Source organism: Stenella coeruleoalba (genome assembly GCF_951394435.1).
Source record: "Stenella coeruleoalba genome assembly, contig: scaffold_163, whole genome shotgun sequence".
NCBI lineage: Eukaryota > Metazoa > Chordata > Mammalia > Artiodactyla > Delphinidae > Stenella > Stenella coeruleoalba.
In genome coordinates, this window is record NW_027645911.1 from 735,562 (window position 1) to 759,717 (window position 24,156).

Here is a 24,156-nt window from a genome sequence, read left to right on the forward strand (position 1 = left end):
TTCTGCCTCTTTTCCTATGCTTTCAATGCAATTCCAGTCTACCTCCTGAAATCGGTTTCCTGCAATTCTGCCCCGCTTTCAAGTCCTCTTGGCAGCCTTACTTCAGTCTATTTTTGGACGATAGCTGTCATTTATAACTCTGCAGGTTTGTGAATTACAGTGCCCCTGAGCTCCTTTCTTCAACTCGCTTTCTTTTGAGCTGGCCGCAACACTGCAGGATGGCTTCAGGCCCTAATCTGGTTCTGGCACGGCACGCTGAGCCTTTGGTTATTTCCTCCTCATGGTGGGAAATGAGAGTTAAATTTGCCCGTCCAGACACCTCCAGCTAGCCTCTCATTTGTTCTCACTATTCCTGTTCATCTTCCGCAGAAATTGCAAACTGGGCCAAACAGGAGGTTAAAGGCGCTGACTCTCCAAGTGGGGAGAGTGTTAGTAAAGCGTCTGGAATGTTGCACCCGAGTACCAGGGGAGGAAAACTGAGACATATTTGAACACGTCTCCCGATCACATGGTTGATCATACTCTGGGTTCCACATGCATGTTTTAGCTGAAGGAAGAATACCTAAAACCTGGGTAGTTGAAACCCGTGGAATGGGTACCATGCAATATGACTTCAAAGGGTCTTCATTTGCTCACCGAACCTCTACAATCCTATCACTGCTGCGTTTATGCCCCTGTACACATGCTTGATTCTCTTTCGGAGACATAGCAATCTATAGGTTTTAAGATACTTACTAGTCAGGTACATTCTTAGGCGTTTAATATGCGGTGTTGAGTCCATTTCTTTGAGCAAGGAGTAGCTCTTGTCTGTTCCATATTTGGCCTAAGGAACTTTATCTGTGCTCATTTCAATCTCTGGTTTTATGCAGCACCCCAACTCACCTTTCCCCTTAAGCAAGCATAAGTTGGTTTTCTAAATTTGAGACCCTGTTCTGTTCTGTAATTCAGTTCCTGTGTAGCCAAGTTTCCATTCCGTGTATTACTGATATCTTATGATGTTTCTTTTTCTGTGTGACTTATTTCAGTTAGAATCATCATACCTGAATCCACTCATTGTGCTGCTAAGGGCCTGATGACACAGATTTCATTGCTGAGTGATATTGCTTTGTAAGTAAATACCACAATTTCTTTATCCATTTTTCACTTTCTGCGATGTTGAACTTGTACTGTAAACGAGGTTCTTGTAAACAGAGCCGTTCCAAACTTTGGGGTGGCTGTGTCTTTTTGATTTTAATTTCCCTAAGCTATAGGACCATAAGTGGAAGTGCCCTAGGTTCTGTTGCTTTGTTTTTTAGATGTTTCAGGAAACACCATACACTTCTCCCGAGTGGTTGTTGGCAATTTACATCCTGCCCATCAGCATAACAAGTCTCCCAGTTCTCCATAGCCTGTCCTGCCTTTCTGGATTTTACACTTTTTTCAGATGGCCCTTTTGACCGGGGGGAAGTGAGACTTCATTGTAGTGCAGATTTCCTTTGCAAGCTTGCTTGGTTGGCCAAAAAGGGCGTATGCGTTTTTTCCTGAATATATTCAGGAAAAAACGCATACACCCTTTTTGGCCATGTGCATCATTGTGGACGTTCTGCCTCTTTTCCTATGCTTTCAATGCAATTCCAGTCTACCTCCTGAAATCGGTTTCCTGCAATTCTGCCCCGCTTTCAAGTCCTCTTGGCAGCCTTACTTCAGTCTATTTTTGGACGATAGCTGTCATTTATAACTCTGCAGGTTTGTGCATTACAGTGCCCGTGAGCTCCTTTCTTCAACTTGCTTTCTTGTGACCTGGCAGCAACACCGCAGGATGGCTTCAGGCCCTAATCTGGTTCCGGCACGGCACGCTGAGCCTTTGGTTATTTCCTTTTCCTGGTGGGAAATGAGAATTAAATTTGCCCGTCCAGACACCTCCAGCTAGTCTCTCATTGGTTCTCGCTATTCCTGTTCATCTTCCGCAGAAATTGCAAACTGGGCCAAACAGGAGGTTAAAGGCGCTGACTCTCCAAGTGGGGAGAGTGTTAGTAAAGCGTCTGGAATGTTGCACCCGAGTACCAGGGGAGGAAAACTGAGACATATTTGAACACGTCTCCCGTTCACATGGTTGATCATACTTGGGTTCCACATGCATGTTTTAGTTGAAGGAAGAATACCTTAAACCTGGAGAGTTAAGACCCGTGTAATGGGTACCATGCAATATGACTTCAAAGGGTCTTCATTTGCTCACCGAACCTCTCCAATCCTATCACTGCTGCGTTTATGCCCCTGTACACATGCTTGATTCTCTTTCGGAGACATAGCAATCCATAGGTTTTAAGATACTTACTAGTCAGGTACATTCTTAGGCGTTTAATATGCGGTGTTGAGTCCATTTCGTTGAGCAAGGAGTAGCTCTTGTCTATTCCATATTTGGCTTAAGGAACTTTATCTGTGCTCATTTCAATCTCTGGTTTTATGCAGCACCCCAACTCACCTTTCCCCTTAAGCAAGCATAAGTTGGTTTTCTAAATTTGAGACCCTGTTCTGTTCTGTAATTCAGTTCCTGTGTAGCCAAGTTTACATTCCATGTATTAGTGATATCTTATGATGTTTCTTTTTCTGTGTGACTTACTTCAGTTAGAATCATCATACCTGAATCCACTCATTGTGCTGCTAAGGGCCTGATGACACAGATTTCATTGCTGAGTGATATTGCTTTGTAAGTAAATACCACAACTTCTTTATCCATTTTTCACTTTCTGCGATGTTGAACTTGTACTGTAAACGAGGTTCTTGTAAACAGAGCCGATCCAAACTTTGGGGTGGCTGTGTCTTTTTGATTTTAATTTCCCTAAGCTATAGGACCATAAGTGGAAGTGCCCTAGGTTCTGTTGCTTTGTTTTTTAGATGTTTCAGGAAACACCATACACTTCTCCCGAGTGGTTGTTGGCAATTTACATCCCGCCCATCAGCATAACAAGGCTCCCAGTTCTCCATGGCCTGTCCTGCCTTTCTGGATTTTACACTTTTTTCAGATGGCCCTTTTGACCGGGGGGAAGTGAGACTTCATTGTAGTGCAGATTTCCTTTGCAAGCTTGCTTGGTTGGCCAAAAAGGGCGTATGCGTTTTTTACTGAATATATTCAGGAAAAAACGCATACGCCCTTTTTGGCCAAGTGCATCATTGTGTACGTTCTGCCTCTTTTCCTATGCTTTCAATGCAATTCCAGTCTACCTCCTGGAATCGGTTTCCTGCAATTCTGCTCCACTTTCAAGTCCTCTTGGCAGCCTTACTTCAGTATATTTTTGGATGATAGCTGTCATTTATAACTCTGCAGGGTTGTGAATTACAGTGCCCTGAGCTCCTTTCTTCAACTCGCTTTCTTTTGAGCTGGCCGCAACACCACAGGATGGCTTCAGGCCCTAATCTGGTTCCGTTACGGCACGCTGAGCCTTTGGTTATTTCCTCTTCCTGGTGGGAAATGAGAGTTAAATTTGCCCGTCCAGACACCTCCAGCTAGTCTCTCATTGGTTCTCGCTATTCCTGTTCATCTTCCGCAGAAATTGCAAACTGGGCCAAACCGGAGGTTAAAGGGACTGACTCTCCAGGTCGGGAGAGTGTTAGTAAAGCGTCTGGAATGTTGCACCCGAGGACCAGGGTACAAAAGCTGAGACATATTTGAACACGTCTCCCAATCACATGGTTGATCATACTCTAGGTTCCACATGCATGTTTTAGCTGAAGGAAGAATACCTTAAACCTGGAGAGCTGAGACCCGTGTAATGGGTACCATGCAATATGACTTCAAAGGGTCTTCATTTGCTCACCGAACCTCTCCAATCCTATCACTGCTGCGTTTATGCCCCTGTACACACGCTTGATTCTCTTTTGGAGACATAGCAATCCATAGGTTTTAAGATACTTACTAGTCAGGTACATTCTTAGGCGTTTAATATGGGGTTTTGTGTCCATTTTGTTGAGCAAGGAGTAGCTCTTGTCTATTCCATATTTGGCTTAAGGAACTTTATCTGTTCTCATTTCAATCTCTGGTTTTATGCAGCACCCCAACTCACCTTTCCCCTTAAGCAAGCATAAGTTGGTTTTCTAAATTTGAGACCCTGTTCTGTTTTGGAATGCAGTTCCTGTGTAGCCAAGTTTACATTCCGTGTATTAGTGATATCTTATGATGTTTCTTTTTCTGTGTGACTTATTTCAGTTAGAATCATCGTACCTGAATCCACTCATTATGCTGCTACGGGCCTGATGACATAGATTTCATTGCTGAGTGATACTGCATTGTACGTAAGTACCACAAGTTCTTTATCCATTTTTCACTTTCTGTGATATTGAACTTGTACGGTAAACGAGGTTCTTGTAAACAGAGGCGTCGCAAACTTTGGGGTGGCTGTGTCTTTTTTATTTTAATTTACCGAAGCTATAGGACCATAAGTGGAAGTGCCCTAGGCTCTGTTGCTTTGTTTTTTAGATGTTTCAGGAAACACCATACACTTCTCCTGAGTGTCTGTTGGCAATTTACATCCCGCCCATCAGCATAACAAGGCTCCCAGTTCTCAATGCCTGTTGCCTTTCTGGATTTTACACTTTTTTCAGATGTCCCTTTTGACCGGGGGGAAGTGAGACTTCATTGTAGTGCCGATTTCCTTTGCAAGCTTGCTTGGTTGGCCAAAAAGGGCCTATGCGTTTTTTCCTGAATATATTCAGGAAAAAACGCATACGCCCTTTTTGGCCAAGTGCATCATTGTGGACGTTCTGCCTCTTTTCCTATGCTTTCAATGCAATTCCAGTCTACCTCCTGAAATCGGTTTCCTGCAATTCTGCCCCGCTTTCAAGTCCTCTTGGCAGCCTTACTTCAGTCTATTTTTGGACGATAGCTCTCATTTATAACTCTGCAGGTTTGTGAATTACAGTGCCCCTGAGCTCCTTTCTTCAACTCGCTTTCTTGTGACCTGGCCGCAACACCGCAGGATGGCTTCAGGCCCTAATCTGGTTCCGGCCCGGCATGCTGAGCCTTTGGTTAATTCCTCTTCCTGGTGGGAAATGAGACTTAAATTTGCCCGTCCAGACACCTCCAGCTAGCCTCTCATTGGTTCTCACTATTCCTGTTCATCTTCCACAGAAATTGCAAACTGGGCCAAACAGGAGGTTAAAGGGACTGACTCTCCAAGTCGGGAGAGTGTTAGTAAAGCGTCTGGAATGTTGCACCTGAGTACCAGGGTACGAAAACTGAGACATATTTGAACACGTCTCCCGTTCACATGGTTGATCATACTCTGGGTTCCACATGCATGTTTTAGCTGAAGGAAGAATACCTTAAACCTGGAGAGCTGAGACCCGTGTAATGTGTACCATGCAATATGACTTCAAAGGGTCTTCATTTGCTCACCGAACCTCTCCAATCCTATCACTGCTGCGTTTATGCCCCTGTACACACGCTTGATTCTCTTTTGGAGACATAGCAATCCATAGGTTTTAAGATACTTACTAGTCAGGTACATTCTTAGGCGTTTAATATGGGGTTTTGTGTCCATTTTGTTGAGCAAGGAGTAGCTCTTGTCTATTCCATATTTGGCTTAAGGAACTTTATCTGTTCTCATTTCAATCTCTGGTTTTATGCAGCACCCCAACTCACCTTTCCCCTTAAGCAAGCATAAGTTGGTTTTCTAAATTTGAGACCCTGTTCTGTTTTGGAATGCAGTTCCTGTGTAGCCAAGTTTACATTCCGTGTATTAGTGATATCTTATGATGTTTCTTTTTCTGTGTGACTTATTTCAGTTAGAATCATCGTACCTGAATCCACTCATTATGCTGCTACGGGCCTGATGACATAGATTTCATTGCTGAGTGATACTGCATTGTACGTAAGTACCACAAGTTCTTTATCCATTTTTCACTTTCTGTGATATTGAACTTGTACGGTAAACGAGGTTCTTGTAAACGGAGGCGTCCCAAACTTTGGGGTGGCTGTGTCTTTTTGATTTTAATTTCCCTAAGCTATAGGACCATAAGTGGAAGTGCCCTAGGCTCTGTTGCTTTGTTTTTTAGATGTTTCAGGAAACACCATACACTTCTCCTGAGTGTCTGTTGGCAATTTACATCCCGCCCATCAGCATAACAAGGCTCCCAGTTCTCCATGGCCTGTCCTGCCTTTCTGGATTTTACACTTTTTTCAGATGGCCCATTTGACCGGGGGGAAGTGAGACTTCATTGTAGTGCAGATTTCCTTTGCAAGCTTGCTTGGTTGGCCAAAAAGGGCGTATGCGTCTTTTCCTGAATATATTCAGGAAAAAATGCATACGCCCTTTTTGGCCAAGTGCATCATTGTGGACGTTCTGCCTCTTTTCCTATGCTTTCAATGCAATTCCAGTCTACCTCCTGAAATCGGTTTCCTGCAATTCTGCCCCGCTTTCAAGTCCTCTTGGCAGCCTTACTTCAGTCTATTTTTGGACGATAGCTCTCATTTATAACTCTGCAGGTTTGTGAATTACAGTGCCCCTGAGCTCGTTTCTTCAACTCGCTTTCTTGTGACCTGGCCGCAACACCGCAGGATGGCTTCAGGCCCTAATCTGGTTCCGGCACGGCACGCTGAGCCTTTGGTTATTTCCTCTTCCTGGTGGGAAATGAGAGTTAAATTTGCCCAACCACACACCTCCAGCTATTCTTTCATTGGTTCTCGCTATTCCTGTTCATCTTCCACAGAAATTGCAAACTGGGCCAAACAGGAGGTTAAAGGGACTGACTCTCCAAGTCGGGAGAGTGTTAGTAAAGCGTCTGGAATGTTGCACCCGAGTACCAGGGTACGAAAACTGAGACATATTTGAACACGTCTCCCGATCACATGGTTGATCATACTCTAGGTTCCACATGCATGTTTTAGCTGAAGGAAGAATACCTTAAACCTGGGTAGTTGAAACCCGTGGAATGGGTACCATGCAATATGACTTCAAAGGGTCTTCATTTGCTCACGAACCTCTCCAATCCTATCACTGCTGCGTTTATGCCCCTGTACACATGCTTGATTCTCTTTCGGAGACATAGCAATCCATAAGTTTTAAGATACTTACTAGTCAGGTACATTCTTAGGCGTTTAATATGGGGTGTTGAGTCCATTTCGTTGAGCAAGGAGTAGCTCTTGTCTATTCCATATTTGGCTTAAGGAACTTTATCTGTGCTCATTTCAATCTCTGGTTTTATGCAGCACCCCAACTCACCTTTCCCCTTAAGCAAGCATAAGTTAGTTTTCTAAATTTGAGACCCTGTTCTGTTCTGTAATTCAGTTCCTGTGTAGCCAAGTTTACATTCTGCGTATTAGTGATATCTTATGATGTTTCTTTTTCTGTGTGACTTATTTCAGTTAGAATCATCGTACCTGAATCCACTCATTATGCTGCTACGGGCCTGATGACATAGATTTCATTGCTGAGTGATACTGCATTGTACGTAAGTACCACAAGTTCTTTATCCATTTTTCACTTTCTGTGATATTGAACTTGTACGGTAAACGAGGTTCTTGTAAACGGAGGCGTCCCAAACTTTGGGGTGGCTGTGTCTTTTTGATTTTAATTTCCCTAAGCTATAGGACCATAAGTGGCAGTGACCTAGGCTCTGTTGCTGTGTTTTTTAGATGTTTCAGGAAACACCATACACTTCTCCTGAGTGTCTGTTGGTAATTTACATCCCGCCCATCAGCATAACAAGGCTCCCAGTTCTCCATGGCCTGTCCTGCCTTTCTGGATTTTACACTTTTTTCAGATGGCCCTTTTGACCGGGGGGAAGTGAGACTTCATTGTAGTGCAGATTTCCTTTGCAAGCTTGCTTGGTTGGCCAAAAAGGGCGTATGCGTTTTTTCCTGAATATATTCAGGAAAAAACGCATACGCCCTTTTTGGCCAAGTGCATCATTGTGGACGTTCTGCCTCTTTTCCTATGCTTTCAATGCAATTCCAGTCTACCTCCTGAAATCGGTTTCCTGCAATTTTGCCCCGCTTTCAAGTCCTCTTGGCAGCCTTACTTCAGTCTATTTTTGGACGATAGCTGTCATTTATAACTCTGCAGGTTTGTGAATTACAATGCCCCTGAGCTCCTTTCTTCAACTCGCTTTCTTGTGAGCTGGCCGCAACACCGCAGGATGGCTTCAGGCCCTAATCTGTTTCCGGCCCGGCACGCTGAGCCTTTGGTTAATTCCTCTTCCTGGTGGGAAATGAGAGTTAAATTTGCCCATCCAGACACCTCCAGCTAGTCTCTCATTGGTTCTCGCTATTCCTGTTCATCTTCCACAGAAATTGCAAACTGGGCCAAACAGGAGGTTAAAGGGACTGACTCTCCAAGTCGGGAGAGTGTTAGTAAAGCATCTGGGATGTTGCACCCGAGTACCAGGGTACGAAAACTGAGACATATTTGAACACGTCTCCCGATCACATGGTTGATCATACTCTGGGTTCCACATGCATGTTTTAGCTGAAGGAAGAATACCTAAAACCTGGGTAGTTGAAACCCGTGGAATGGGTACCATGCAGTATGACTTCAAAGGGTCTTCATTTGCTCACCGAACCTCTCCAATCCTATCACTGCTGCGTTTATGCCCCTGTACACATGCTTGATTCTCTTTCGGAGACATAGCAATCCATAGGTTTTAAGATACTTACAAGTCAGGTACATTCTTAGGCGTTTAATATGCGGTGTTGAGTCCATTTCGTTGAGCAAGGAGTAGCTCTTGTCTATTCCATATTTGGCTTAAGGAACTTTATCTGTGCTCATTTCAATCTCTGGTTTTATGCAGCACCCCAACTCACCTTTACCCTTAAGCAAGCATAAGTTGGTTTTCTAAATTTGAGACCCTGTTCTGTTCTGTAATTCAGTTCCTGTGTAGCCAAGTTTCCATTCCGTGTATTAGTGATATCTTATGATGTTTCTTTTTCTGTGTGACTTACTTCAGTTAGAATCATCATACCTGAATCCACTCATTGTGCTGCTAAGGGCCTGATGACACAGATTTCATTGCTGAGTGATATTGCTTTGTAAGTAAATACCACAACTTCTTTATCCATTTTTCACTTTCTGCGATGTTGAACTTGTACTGTAAACGAGGTTCTTGTAAACAGAGCCGTTCCAAACTTTGGGGTGGCTGTGTCTTTTAGATTTTAATTTCCCTAAGCTATAGGACCATAAGTGGAAGTGCCCTAGGTTCTGTTGCTTTGTTTTTTAGATGTTTCAGGAAACACCATACACTTCTCCCGAGTGGTTGTTGGCAATTTACATCCCGCCCATCAGCATAACAAGGCTCCCAGTTCTCCATGGCCTGTCTTGCCTTTCTGGATTTTACACTTTTTTCAGATGGCCCTTTTGACCGGGGGGAAGTGAGACTTCATTGTAGTGCAGATTTCCTTTGCAAGCTTGCTTGGTTGGCCAAAAAGGGCGTATGCGTTTTTTCCTGAATATATTCAGGAAAAAACGCATACGCCCTTTTTGGCCAAGTGCATCATTGTGGACGTTCTGCCTCTTTTCCTATGCTTTCAATGCAATTCCAGTCTACCTCCTGAAATCGGTTTCCTGCAATTCTGCCCCGCTTTCAAGTCCTCTTGGCAGCCTTACTTCAGTCTATTTTTGGACGATAGCTGTCATTTATAACTCTGCAGGTTTGTGAATTACAGTGCCCCTGAGCTCCTTTCTTCAACTCGCTTTCTTTTGAGCTGGCCGCAACACTGCAGGATGGCTTCAGGCCCTAATCTGGTTCTGGCACGGCACGCTGAGCCTTTGGTTATTTCCTCCTCATGGTGGGAAATGAGAGTTAAATTTGCCCGTCCAGACACCTCCAGCTAGCCTCTCATTGGTTCTCACTATTCCTGTTCATCTTCCGCAGAAATTGCAAACTGGGCCAAACAGGAGGTTAAAGGCGCTGACTCTCCAAGTGGGGAGAGTGTTAGTAAAGCGTCTGGAATGTTGCACCCGAGTACCAGGGGAGGAAAACTGAGACATATTTGAACACGTCTCCCGATCACATGGTTGATCATACTCTGGGTTCCACATGCATGTTTTAGCTGAAGGAAGAATACCTAAAACCTGGGTAGTTGAAACCCGTGGAATGGGTACCATGCAATATGACTTCAAAGGGTCTTCATTTGCTCACCGAACCTCTACAATCCTATCACTGCTGCGTTTATGCCCCTGTACACATGCTTGATTCTCTTTCGGAGACATAGCAATCTATAGGTTTTAAGATACTTACTAGTCAGGTACATTCTTAGCCGTTTAATATGCGGTGTTGAGTCCATTTCTTTGAGCAAGGAGTAGCTCTTGTCTGTTCCATATTTGGCCTAAGGAACTTTATCTGTGCTCATTTCAATCTCTGGTTTTATGCAGCACCCCAACTCACCTTTCCCCTTAAGCAAGCATAAGTTGGTTTTCTAAATTTGAGACCCTGTTCTGTTCTGTAATTCAGTTCCTGTGTAGCCAAGTTTCCATTCCGTGTATTACTGATATCTTATGATGTTTCTTTTTCTGTGTGACTTATTTCAGTTAGAATCATCATACCTGAATCCACTCATTGTGCTGCTAAGGGCCTGATGACACAGATTTCATTGCTGAGTGATATTGCTTTGTAAGTAAATACCACAATTTCTTTATCCATTTTTCACTTTCTGCGATGTTGAACTTGTACTGTAAACGAGGTTCTTGTAAACAGAGCCGTTCCAAACTTTGGGGTGGCTGTGTCTTTTTGATTTTAATTTCCCTAAGCTATAGGACCATAAGTGGAAGTGCCCTAGGTTCTGTTGCTTTGTTTTTTAGATGTTTCAGGAAACACCATACACTTCTCCCGAGTGGTTGTTGGCAATTTACATCCTGCCCATCAGCATAACAAGTCTCCCAGTTCTCCATAGCCTGTCCTGCCTTTCTGGATTTTACACTTTTTTCAGATGGCCCTTTTGACCGGGGGGAAGTGAGACTTCATTGTAGTGCAGATTTCCTTTGCAAGCTTGCTTGGTTGGCCAAAAAGGGCGTATGCGTTTTTTCCTGAATATATTCAGGAAAAAACGCATACACCCTTTTTGGCCATGTGCATCATTGTGGACGTTCTGCCTCTTTTCCTATGCTTTCAATGCAATTCCAGTCTACCTCCTGAAATCGGTTTCCTGCAATTCTGCCCCGCTTTCAAGTCCTCTTGGCAGCCTTACTTCAGTCTATTTTTGGACGATAGCTGTCATTTATAACTCTGCAGGTTTGTGCATTACAGTGCCCGTGAGCTCCTTTCTTCAACTTGCTTTCTTGTGACCTGGCAGCAACACCGCAGGATGGCTTCAGGCCCTAATCTGGTTCCGGCACGGCACGCTGAGCCTTTGGTTATTTCCTTTTCCTGGTGGGAAATGAGAATTAAATTTGCCCGTCCAGACACCTCCAGCTAGTCTCTCATTGGTTCTCGCTATTCCTGTTCATCTTCCGCAGAAATTGCAAACTGGGCCAAACAGGAGGTTAAAGGCGCTGACTCTCCAAGTGGGGAGAGTGTTAGTAAAGCGTCTGGAATGTTGCACCCGAGTACCAGGGGAGGAAAACTGAGACATATTTGAACACGTCTCCCGTTCACATGGTTGATCATACTTGGGTTCCACATGCATGTTTTAGTTGAAGGAAGAATACCTTAAACCTGGAGAGTTAAGACCCGTGTAATGGGTACCATGCAATATGACTTCAAAGGGTCTTCATTTGCTCACCGAACCTCTCCAATCCTATCACTGCTGCGTTTATGCCCCTGTACACATGCTTGATTCTCTTTCGGAGACATAGCAATCCATAGGTTTTAAGATACTTACTAGTCAGGTACATTCTTAGGCGTTTAATATGCGGTGTTGAGTCCATTTCGTTGAGCAAGGAGTAGCTCTTGTCTATTCCATATTTGGCTTAAGGAACTTTATCTGTGCTCATTTCAATCTCTGGTTTTATGCAGCACCCCAACTCACCTTTCCCCTTAAGCAAGCATAAGTTGGTTTTCTAAATTTGAGGCCCTGTTCTGTTCTGTAATTCAGTTCCTGTGTAGCCAAGTTTACATTCCATGTATTAGTGATATCTTATGATGTTTCTTTTTCTGTGTGACTTACTTCAGTTAGAATCATCATACCTGAATCCACTCATTGTGCTGCTAAGGGCCTGATGACACAGATTTCATTGCTGAGTGATATTGCTTTGTAAGTAAATACCACAACTTCTTTATCCATTTTTCACTTTCTGCGATGTTGAACTTGTACTGTAAACGAGGTTCTTGTAAACAGAGCCGATCCAAACTTTGGGGTGGCTGTGTCTTTTTGATTTTAATTTCCCTAAGCTATAGGACCATAAGTGGAAGTGCCCTAGGTTCTGTTGCTTTGTTTTTTAGATGTTTCAGGAAACACCATACACTTCTCCCGAGTGGTTGTTGGCAATTTACATCCCGCCCATCAGCATAACAAGGCTCCCAGTTCTCCATGGCCTGTCCTGCCTTTCTGGATTTTACACTTTTTTCAGATGGCCCTTTTGACCGGGGGGAAGTGAGACTTCATTGTAGTGCAGATTTCCTTTGCAAGCTTGCTTGGTTGGCCAAAAAGGGCGTATGCGTTTTTTCCTGAATATATTCAGGAAAAAACGCATACGCCCTTTTTGGCCAAGTGCATCATTGTGTACGTTCTGCCTCTTTTCCTATGCTTTCAATGCAATTCCAGTCTACCTCCTGGAATCGGTTTCCTGCAATTCTGCTCCACTTTCAAGTCCTCTTGGCAGCCTTACTTCAGTATATTTTTGGATGATAGCTGTCATTTATAACTCTGCAGGGTTGTGAATTACAGTGCCCTGAGCTCCTTTCTTCAACTCGCTTTCTTTTGAGCTGGCCGCAACACCACAGGATGGCTTCAGGCCCTAATCTGGTTCCGTTACGGCACGCTGAGCCTTTGGTTATTTCCTCTTCCTGGTGGGAAATGAGAGTTAAATTTGCCCGTCCAGACACCTCCAGCTAGTCTCTCATTGGTTCTCGCTATTCCTGTTCATCTTCCGCAGAAATTGCAAACTGGGCCAAACCGGAGGTTAAAGGGACTGACTCTCCAGGTCGGGAGAGTGTTAGTAAAGCGTCTGGAATGTTGCACCCGAGGACCAGGGTACAAAAGCTGAGACATATTTGAACACGTCTCCCAATCACATGGTTGATCATACTCTAGGTTCCACATGCATGTTTTAGCTGAAGGAAGAATACCTTAAACCTGGAGAGCTGAGACCCGTGTAATGGGTACCATGCAATATGACTTCAAAGGGTCTTCATTTGCTCACCGAACCTCTCCAATCCTATCACTGCTGCGTTTATGCCCCTGTACACACGCTTGATTCTCTTTTGGAGACATAGCAATCCATAGGTTTTAAGATACTTACTAGTCAGGTACATTCTTAGGCGTTTAATATGGGGTTTTGTGTCCATTTTGTTGAGCAAGGAGTAGCTCTTGTCTATTCCATATTTGGCTTAAGGAACTTTATCTGTTCTCATTTCAATCTCTGGTTTTATGCAGCACCCCAACTCACCTTTCCCCTTAAGCAAGCATAAGTTGGTTTTCTAAATTTGAGACCCTGTTCTGTTTTGGAATGCAGTTCCTGTGTAGCCAAGTTTACATTCCGTGTATTAGTGATATCTTATGATGTTTCTTTTTCTGTGTGACTTATTTCAGTTAGAATCATCGTACCTGAATCCACTCATTATGCTGCTACGGGCCTGATGACATAGATTTCATTGCTGAGTGATACTGCATTGTACGTAAGTACCACAAGTTCTTTATCCATTTTTCACTTTCTGTGATATTGAACTTGTACGGTAAACGAGGTTCTTGTAAACAGAGGCGTCGCAAACTTTGGGGTGGCTGTGTCTTTTTGATTTTAATTTACCGAAGCTATAGGACCATAAGTGGAAGTGCCCTAGGCTCTGTTGCTTTGTTTTTTAGATGTTTCAGGAAACACCATACACTTCTCCTGAGTGTCTGTTGGCAATTTACATCCCGCCCATCAGCATAACAAGGCTCCCAGTTCTCAATGCCTGTTGCCTTTCTGGATTTTACACTTTTTTCAGATGTCCCTTTTGACCGGGGGGAAGTGAGACTTCATTGTAGTGCCGATTTCCTTTGCAAGCTTGCTTGGTTGGCCAAAAAGGGCCTATGCGTTTTTTCCTGAATATATTCAGGAAAAAACGCATACGCCCTTTTTGGCCAAGTGCATCATTGTGGACGTTCTGCCTCTTTTCCTATGCTTTCAATGCAATTCCAGTCTACCTCCTGAAATCGGTTTCCTGCAATTCTGCCCCGCTTTCAAGTCCTCTTGGCAGCCTTACTTCAGTCTATTTTTGGACGATAGCTCTCATTTATAACTCTGCAGGTTTGTGAATTACAGTGCCCCTGAGCTCCTTTCTTCAACTCGCTTTCTTGTGACCTGGCCGCAACACCGCAGGATGGCTTCAGGCCCTAATCTGGTTCCGGCCCGGCATGCTGAGCCTTTGGTTAATTCCTCTTCCTGGTGGGAAATGAGACTTAAATTTGCCCGTCCAGACACCTCCAGCTAGCCTCTCATTGGTTCTCACTATTCCTGTTCATCTTCCACAGAAATTGCAAACTGGGCCAAACAGGAGGTTAAAGGGACTGACTCTCCAAGTCGGGAGAGTGTTAGTAAAGCGTCTGGAATGTTGCACCTGAGTACCAGGGTACGAAAACTGAGACATATTTGAACACGTCTCCCGTTCACATGGTTGATCATACTCTGGGTTCCACATGCATGTTTTAGCTGAAGGAAGAATACCTTAAACCTGGAGAGCTGAGACCCGTGTAATGTGTACCATGCAATATGACTTCAAAGGGTCTTCATTTGCTCACCGAACCTCTCCAATCCTATCACTGCTGCGTTTATGCCCCTGTACACACGCTTGATTCTCTTTTGGAGACATAGCAATCCATAGGTTTTAAGATACTTACTAGTCAGGTACATTCTTAGGCGTTTAATATGGGGTTTTGTGTCCATTTTGTTGAGCAAGGAGTAGCTCTTGTCTATTCCATATTTGGCTTAAGGAACTTTATCTGTTCTCATTTCAATCTCTGGTTTTATGCAGCACCCCAACTCACCTTTCCCCTTAAGCAAGCATAAGTTGGTTTTCTAAATTTGAGACCCTGTTCTGTTTTGGAATGCAGTTCCTGTGTAGCCAAGTTTACATTCCGTGTATTAGTGATATCTTATGATGTTTCTTTTTCTGTGTGACTTATTTCAGTTAGAATCATCGTACCTGAATCCACTCATTATGCTGCTACGGGCCTGATGACATAGATTTCATTGCTGAGTGATACTGCATTGTACGTAAGTACCACAAGTTCTTTATCCATTTTTCACTTTCTGTGATATTGAACTTGTACGGTAAACGAGGTTCTTGTAAACGGAGGCGTCCCAAACTTTGGGGTGGCTGTGTCTTTTTGATTTTAATTTCCCTAAGCTATAGGACCATAAGTGGAAGTGCCCTAGGCTCTGTTGCTTTGTTTTTTAGATGTTTCAGGAAACACCATACACTTCTCCTGAGTGTCTGTTGGCAATTTACATCCCGCCCATCAGCATAACAAGGCTCCCAGTTCTCCATGGCCTGTCCTGCCTTTCTGGATTTTACACTTTTTTCAGATGGCCCATTTGACCGGGGGGAAGTGAGACTTCATTGTAGTGCAGATTTCCTTTGCAAGCTTGCTTGGTTGGCCAAAAAGGGCGTATGCGTCTTTTCCTGAATATATTCAGGAAAAAATGCATACGCCCTTTTTGGCCAAGTGCATCATTGTGGACGTTCTGCCTCTTTTCCTATGCTTTCAATGCAATTCCAGTCTACCTCCTGAAATCGGTTTCCTGCAATTCTGCCCCGCTTTCAAGTCCTCTTGGCAGCCTTACTTCAGTCTATTTTTGGACGATAGCTCTCATTTATAACTCTGCAGGTTTGTGAATTACAGTGCCCCTGAGCTCGTTTCTTCAACTCGCTTTCTTGTGACCTGGCCGCAACACCGCAGGATGGCTTCAGGCCCTAATCTGGTTCCGGCACGGCACGCTGAGCCTTTGGTTATTTCCTCTTCCTGGTGGGAAATGAGAGTTAAATTTGCCCAACCACACACCTCCAGCTATTCTTTCATTGGTTCTCGCTATTCCTGTTCATCTTCCACAGAAATTGCAAACTGGGCCAAACAGGAGGTTAAAGGGACTGACTCTCCAAGTCGGGAGAGTGTTAGTAAAGCGTCTGGAATGTTGCACCCGAGTACCAGGGTACGAAAACTGAGACATATTTGAACACGTCTCCCGATCACATGGTTGATCATACTCTAGGTTCCACATGCATGTTTTAGCTGAAGGAAGAATACCTTAAACCTGGGTAGTTGAAACCCGTGGAATGGGTACCATGCAATATGACTTCAAAGGGTCTTCATTTGCTCACGAACCTCTCCAATCCTATCACTGCTGCGTTTATGCCCCTGTACACATGCTTGATTCTCTTTCGGAGACATAGCAATCCATAAGTTTTAAGATACTTACTAGTCAGGTACATTCTTAGGCGTTTAATATGGGGTGTTGAGTCCATTTCGTTGAGCAAGGAGTAGCTCTTGTCTATTCCATATTTGGCTTAAGGAACTTTATCTGTGCTCATTTCAATCTCTGGTTTTATGCAGCACCCCAACTCACCTTTCCCCTTAAGCAAGCATAAGTTAGTTTTCTAAATTTGAGACCCTGTTCTGTTCTGTAATTCAGTTCCTGTGTAGCCAAGTTTACATTCTGTGTATTAGTGATATCTTATGATGTTTCTTTTTCTGTGTGACTTATTTCAGTTAGAATCATCGTACCTGAATCCACTCATTATGCTGCTACGGGCCTGATGACATAGATTTCATTGCTGAGTGATACTGCATTGTACGTAAGTACCACAAGTTCTTTATCCATTTTTCACTTTCTGTGATATTGAACTTGTACGGTAAACGAGGTTCTTGTAAACGGAGGCGTCCCAAACTTTGGGGTGGCTGTGTCTTTTTGATTTTAATTTCCCTAAGCTATAGGACCATAAGTGGCAGTGACCTAGGCTCTGTTGCTGTGTTTTTTAGATGTTTCAGGAAACACCATACACTTCTCCTGAGTGTCTGTTGGTAATTTACATCCCGCCCATCAGCATAACAAGGCTCCCAGTTCTCCATGGCCTGTCCTGCCTTTCTGGATTTTACACTTTTTTCAGATGGCCCTTTTGACCGGGGGGAAGTGAGACTTCATTGTAGTGCAGATTTCCTTTGCAAGCTTGCTTGGTTGGCCAAAAAGGGCGTATGCGTTTTTTCCTGAATATATTCAGGAAAAAACGCATACGCCCTTTTTGGCCAAGTGCATCATTGTGGACGTTCTGCCTCTTTTCCTATGCTTTCAATGCAATTCCAGTCTACCTCCTGAAATCGGTTTCCTGCAATTCTGCCCCGCTTTCAAGTCCTCTTGGCAGCCTTACTTCAGTCTATTTTTGGACGATAGCTGTCATTTATAACTCTGCAGGTTTGTGAATTACAATGCCCCTGAGCTCCTTTCTTCAACTCGCTTTCTTGTGAGCTGGCCGCAACACCGCAGGATGGCTTCAGGCCCTAATCTGTTTCCGGCCCGGCACGCTGAGCCTTTGGTTAATTCCTCTTCCTGGTGGGAAATGAGAGTTAAATTTGCCCATCCAGACACCTCCAGCTAGTCTCTCATTGGTTCTCGCTATTCCTGTTCATCTTCCACAGAAATTGCAAACTGGGCCAAACAGGAGGTTAAAGGGACTGACTCTCCAAGTCGGGAGAGTGTTAGTAAAGCATCTGGGATGTTGCACCCGAGTACCAGGGTACGAAAACTGAGACATATTTGAACACGTCTCCCGATCACATGGTTGATCATACTCTGGGTTCCACATGCATGTTTTAGCTGAAGGAAGAATACCTAAAACCTGGGTAGTTGAAACCCGTGGAATGGGTACCATGCAGTATGACTTCAAAGGGTCTTCATTTGCTCACCGAACCTCTCCAATCCTATCACTGCTGCGTTTATGCCCCTGTACACATGCTTGATTCTCTTTCGGAGACATAGCAATCCATAGGTTTTAAGATACTTACTAGTCAGGTACATTCTTAGGCGTTTAATATGGGGTGTTGAGTCCATTTCGTTGAGCAAGGAGTAGCTCTTGTCTATTCCATATTTGGCTTAAGGAACTTTATCTGTGCTCATTTCAATCTCTGGTTTTATGCAGCACCCCAACTCACCTTTCCACTTAAGCAAGCATAAGTTGGTTTTCTAAATTTGAGACCCTGTTCTGTTCTGTAATTCAGTTCCTGTGTAGCGAAGTTTACATTCCGTGTATTACTGATATCTTATGATGTTTCTTTTTCTGTGTGACTTATTTCAGTTAGAATCATCATACCTGAATCCACTCATTGTGCTGCTAAGGGCCTGATGACACAGATTTCATTGCTGAGTGATATTGCTTTTTAAGTAAATACCACAACTTCTTTCTCCATTTTTCACTTTCTGCGATGTTGAACTTGTACTGTAAACGAGGTTCTTGTAAACAGAGCCGTTCCAAACTTTGGGGTGGCTGTGTCTTTTTGATTTTAATTTCCCTAAGCTATAGGACCATAAGTGGAAGTGCCCGAGGTTCTGTTGCTTTGTTTTTTAGATGTTTCAGGAAACACCATACACTTCTCCCGAGTGTCTGTTGGCAATTTACATCCCGCCCATCAGCATAACAAGGCTCCCAGTTCTCCATGGCCTGTCCTGCCTTTCTGGATTTTACACTTTTTTCAGATGGCCCTTTTGACCGGGGGGAAGTGAGACTTCATTGTAGTGCAGATTTCCTTTGCAAGCTTGCTTGGTTGGCCAAAAAGGGCGTATGCGTTTTTTCCTGAATATATTCAGGAAAAAACGCATACGCCCTTTTTGGCCAAGTGCATCATTGTGGACGTTCTGCCTCTTTTCCTATGCTTTCAATGCAATTCCAGTCTACCTCCTGAAATCGGTTTCCTGCAATTCTGCCCCGCTTTCAAGTCCTCTTGGCAGCCTTACTTCAGTCTATTTTTGGACGATAGCTGTCATTTATAACTCTGCAGGTTTGTGAATTACAGTGCCCCTGAGCTCCTTTCTTCAACTCGCTTTCTTGTGACCTGGCCGCAACACCGCAGGATGGCTTCAGGCCCTAATCTGGTTCCGGCCCGGCACGCTGAGCCTTTGGTTAATTCCTCTTCCTGGTGGGAAATGAGAGTTAAATTTGCCCGTCCAGACACCTCCAGCTAGCCTCTCATTGGTTCTCGCTATTCCTGTTCATCTTCCACAGAAATTGCAAACTGGGCCAAACAGGAGGTTAAAGGGACTGACTCTCCAAGTCGGGAGAGTGTTAGTAAAGCGTCTGGAATGTTGCACCCGAGTACCAGGGGAGGAAAACTGAGACATATTTGAACACGTCTCCCGATCACATGGTTGATCATACTCTGGGTTCCACATGCATGTTTTAGCTGAAGAAAGAATACCTTAAACCTGGAGAGTTGAGACCCGTGGAATGGGTACCATGCAATATGACTTCAAAGGGTCTTCATTTGCTCACCGAACCTCTCCAATCCTATCACTGCTGCGTTTATGCCCCTGTACACACGCTTGATTCTCTTTTGGAGACATAGCAATCCATAGGTTTTAAGATACTTACTAGTCAGGTACATTCTTAGGCGTTTAATATGTGGTTTTGAGTCCATTTCGTTGAGCAAGGAGTAGCTCTTGTCTATTCCATATTTGGCTTAAGGAACTTTATCTGTGCTCATTTCAATCTCTGGTTTTATGCAGCACCCCAACTCACCTTTCCCCTTAAGCAAGCATAAGTTGGTTTTCTAAATTTGAGACCCTGTTCTGTTTTGGAATGCAGTTCCTGTGTAGCCAAGTTTACATTCCGTGTATTAGTGATATCTTATGATGTTTCTTTTTCTGTGTGACTTACTTCAGTTAGAATCATCATACCTGAATCCACTCATTGTGCTGCTAAGGGCCTGATGACACAGATTTCATTGCTGAGTGATATTGCTTTGTAAGTAAATACCACAACTTCTTTATCCATTTTTCACTTTCTGCGATGTTGAACTTGTACTGTAAACGAGGTTCTTGTAAACAGAGCCGTTCCAAACTTTGGGATGGCTGTTTCTTTTTCATTTTAATTTCCGTAATCTATAGGACCATAAGTGGAAGTGCCCTAGGTTCTGTTGCTGTGTTTTTTAGTTGTTTCAGGAAACACCATACACTTCTCCCAAGTGGTTCTTGGCAATTTACATCCCGCCCATCAGCATAACAAGGCTCCCAGTTCTCCATGGCCTGTCCTGCCTTTCTGGATTTTACACTTTTTTCAGATGGCCCTTTCGACCGGGGGGAAGTGAGACTTCATTGTAGTGCAGATTTCCTTTGCAAGCTTGCTTGGTTGGCCAAAAAGGGCGTATGCGTTTTTTCCTGAATATATTCAGGAAAAAACGCATACGCCCTTTTTGGCCAAGTGCATCATTGTGGACGTTCTGCCTCTTTTCCTATGCTTTCAATGCAATTCCAGTCTACCTCCTGAAATCGGTTTCCTGCAATTCTGCCCCGCTTTCAAGTCCTCTTGGCAGCCTTACTTCAGTCTATTTTTGGACGATAGCTCTCATTTATAACACTGCAGGTTTGTGAATTACAGTGCCCCTGAGCTCGTTTCTTCAACTCGCTTTCTTGTGACCTGGCCGCAACACCGCAGGATGGCTTCAGGCCCTAATCTGGTTCCGGCACGGCACGCTGAGTCTTTGGTTATTTCCTGTTCCTGGTGGGAAATGAGAGTTAAATTTGCCCAACCAGACACCTCCAGCTATTCTTTCATTGGTTCTCGCTATTCCTGTTCATCTTCCGCAGAAATTGCAAACTGGGCCAAACAGGAGGTTAAAGGGACTTACTCTCCAAGTCGGGAGAGTGTTAGTAAAGCGTCTGGAATGTTGCACCCGAGTACCAGGGGAGGAAAACTGAGACATATTTGAACACGTCTCCCGTTCACATGGTTGATCATACTCTGGGTTCCACATGCATGTTTTAGCTGAAGAAAGAATACCTTAAACCTGGAGAGTTGAGACCCGTGGAATGGGTACCATGCAATATGACTTCAAAGGGTCTTCATTTGCTCACCGAACCTCTCCAATCCTATCACTGCTGCGTTTATGCCCCTGTACACACGCTTGATTCTCTTTTGGAGACATAGCAATCCATAGGTTTTAAGATACTTACTAGTCAGGTACATTCTTAGGCGTTTAATATGGGGTTTTGAGTGCATTTCGTTGAGCAAGGAGTAGCTCTTGTCTATTCCATATTTGGCTTAAGGAACTTTATCTGTGCTCATTTCAATCTCTGGTTTTATGCAGCACCCCAACTCACCTTTCCCCTTAAGCAAGCATAAGTTGGTTTTCTAAATTTGAGACCCTGTTCTGTTTTGGAATGCAGTTCCTGTGTAGCCAAGTTTACATTCCGTGTATTAGTGATATCTTATGATGTTTCTTTTTCTGTGTGACTTATTTCAGTTAGAATCATCATACCTGAATCCACTCATTGTGCTGCTAAGGGCCTGATGACACAGATTTCATTGCTGAGTGATATTGCTTTGTAAGTAAATACCACAACTTCTTTATCCATTTTTCACTTTCTGCGATGTTGAACTTGTACTGTAAACGAGGTTCTTGTAAACAGAGCCGTTCCAAACTTTGGGGTGGCTGTTTCTTTTCCATTTTAATTTCCCTAATCTATAGGACCATAAGTGGAAGTGCCCTAGGTTCTGTTGCTGTGTTTTTTAGTTGTTTCAGGAAACACCATACACTTCTCCCAAGTGGTTCTTGGCAATTTACATCCCGCCCATCAGCATAACAAGGCTCCCAGTTCTCCATGGCCTGTCCTGCCTTTCTGGATTTTACACTTTTTTCAGATGGCCCTTTTGACCGGGGGGAAGTGAGACTTCATTGTAGTGCAGATTTCCTTTGCAAGCTTGCTTGGTTGGCCAAAAAGGACGTATGCGTTTTTTCCTGAATATATTCAGGAAAAAACGCATACGCCCTTTTTGGCCAAGTGCATCATTGTGGACGTTCTGCCTCTTTTCCTATGCTTTCAATGCAATTCCAGTCTACCTCCTGAAATCGGTTTCCTGCAATTCTGCCCCGCTTTCAAGTCCTCTTGGCAGCCTTACTTCAGTCTATTTTTGGACGATAGCTCTCATTTATAACTCTGCAGGTTTGTGAATTATAGTGCCCCTGAGCTCGTTTCTTCAACTCGCTTTCTTGTGACCTGGCCGCAACACCGCAGGATGGCTTCAGGCCCTAATCTGGTTCCGGCACGGCACGCTGAGCCTTTGGTTATTTCCTCTTCCTGGTGGGAAATGAGAGTTAAATTTGCCCAACCAGACACCTCCAGCTATTCTTTCATTGGTTCTCGCTATTCCTGTTCATCTTCCACAGAAATTGCAAACTCTGTCAAACAGGAGGTTAAAGGGACTGACTCTCCAAGTCGGGAGAGTGTTAGTAAAGCGTCTGGAATGTTGCACCCGAGTACCAGGGGAGGAAAACTGAGACATATTTGAACACGTCTCCCGATCACATGGTTGATCATACTCTAGGTTTCACATGCATGTTTTAGCTGAAGGAAGAATACCTTAAACCTGGGTAGGTGAAACCCGTGGAATGGGTACCATGCAATATGACTTCAGAGGGTCTTCATTTGCTCACCGAACCTCTCCAATCCTATCACTGCTGCGTTTATGCCCCTGTACACATGCTTGATTCTCTTTCGGAGACATAGCAATCCATAGGTTTTAAGATACTTACTAGTCAGGTACATTCTTAGGCGTTTAATATGCGGTGTTGAGTCCATTTCGTTGAGCAAGGAGTAGCTCTTGTCTATTCCATATTGGGCTTAAGGAACTTTATCTGTGCTCATTTCAATCTCTGGTTTTATGCAGCACCCCAACTCACCTTTCCCCTTAAGCAAGCATAAGTTGGTTTTCTAAATTTGAGACCCTGTTCTGTTCTGTAATTCAGTTCCTGTGTAGCCAAGTTTACATTCCGTGTATTACTGATATCTTATGATGTTTCTTTTTCTGTGTGACTTATTTCAGTTAGAATCATCATACCTGAATCCACTCATTGTGCTGCTAAGGCCCTGATGACATAGATTTCATTGCTGAGTGATATTGCTTTGTAAGTAAATACCACAACTTCTTTATCCATTTTTCACTTTCTGCGATGTTGAACTTGTACTGTAAACGAGGTTCTTGTAAACAGAGGCGTCCCAAACTTTGGGGTGGCTGTGTCTTTTTGATTTTAATTTCCCTAAGCTATAGGACCATAAGTGGCAGTGCCCTAGGCTCTGTTGCTTTGTTTTTTAGATGTTTCAGGAAACACCATACACTTCTCCCGAGTGTCTGTTGGCAATTTACATCCCGCCCATCAGCATAACAAGGCTCCCAGTTCTCCATGGCTTGTCCTGCCTTTGTGGATTTTACCCTTTTTTCAGATGGCCCTTTTGACCGGGGGGAAGTGAGACTTCATTGTAGTGCAGATTTCCTTTGCAAGCTTGCTTGGTTGGCCAAAAAGGGCGTATGCGTTTTTTCCTGAATATATTCAGGAAAAAACGCATACGCCCTTTTTGGCCAAGTGCATCATTGTGGACGTTCTGCCTCTTTTCCTATGCTTTCAATGCAATTCCAGTCTACCTCCTGAAATCGGTTTCCTGCAATTCTGCCCCGCTTTCAAGTCCTCTTGGCAGCCTTACTTCAGTCTATTTTTGGACGATAGCTGTCATTTATAACTCTGCAGGTTTGTGAATTACAGTGCCCCTGAGCTCCTTTCTTCAACTCGCTTTCTTTTGAGCTGGCCGCAACACCGCAGGATGGCTTCAGGCCCTAATCTGGTTCCGGTACGGCACGCTGAGCCTTTGGTTATTTCCTCTTCCTGGTGGGAAATGAGAGTTAAATTTGCCCGTCCAGACACCTCCAGCTAGTCTCTCATTGGTTCTCGCTATTCCTGTTCATCTTCCGCAGAAATTGCAAACTGGGCCAAACAGGAGGTTAAAGGCGCTGACTCTCCAAGTGGGGAGAGTGTTAGTAAAGCATCTGGAATGTTGCACCCGAGTACCAGGG

General features: G+C 43.9%; 1 long non-coding RNA gene across 2 annotated transcripts in view; it reads left to right on the top strand.

The window, feature by feature from the left end:
- Window positions 1–24,156, top strand: part of LOC307181483 — a 575,226-nt gene that overhangs the window by 550,435 nt on the left and 635 nt on the right. For both annotated transcript variants that reach the window (XR_013826874.1, XR_013826875.1), the window contains exon 4: window positions 18,394–18,479. This is a non-coding gene — a long non-coding RNA (uncharacterized lncRNA). The remainder of the gene's footprint in view (window positions 1–18,393; window positions 18,480–24,156) is intronic.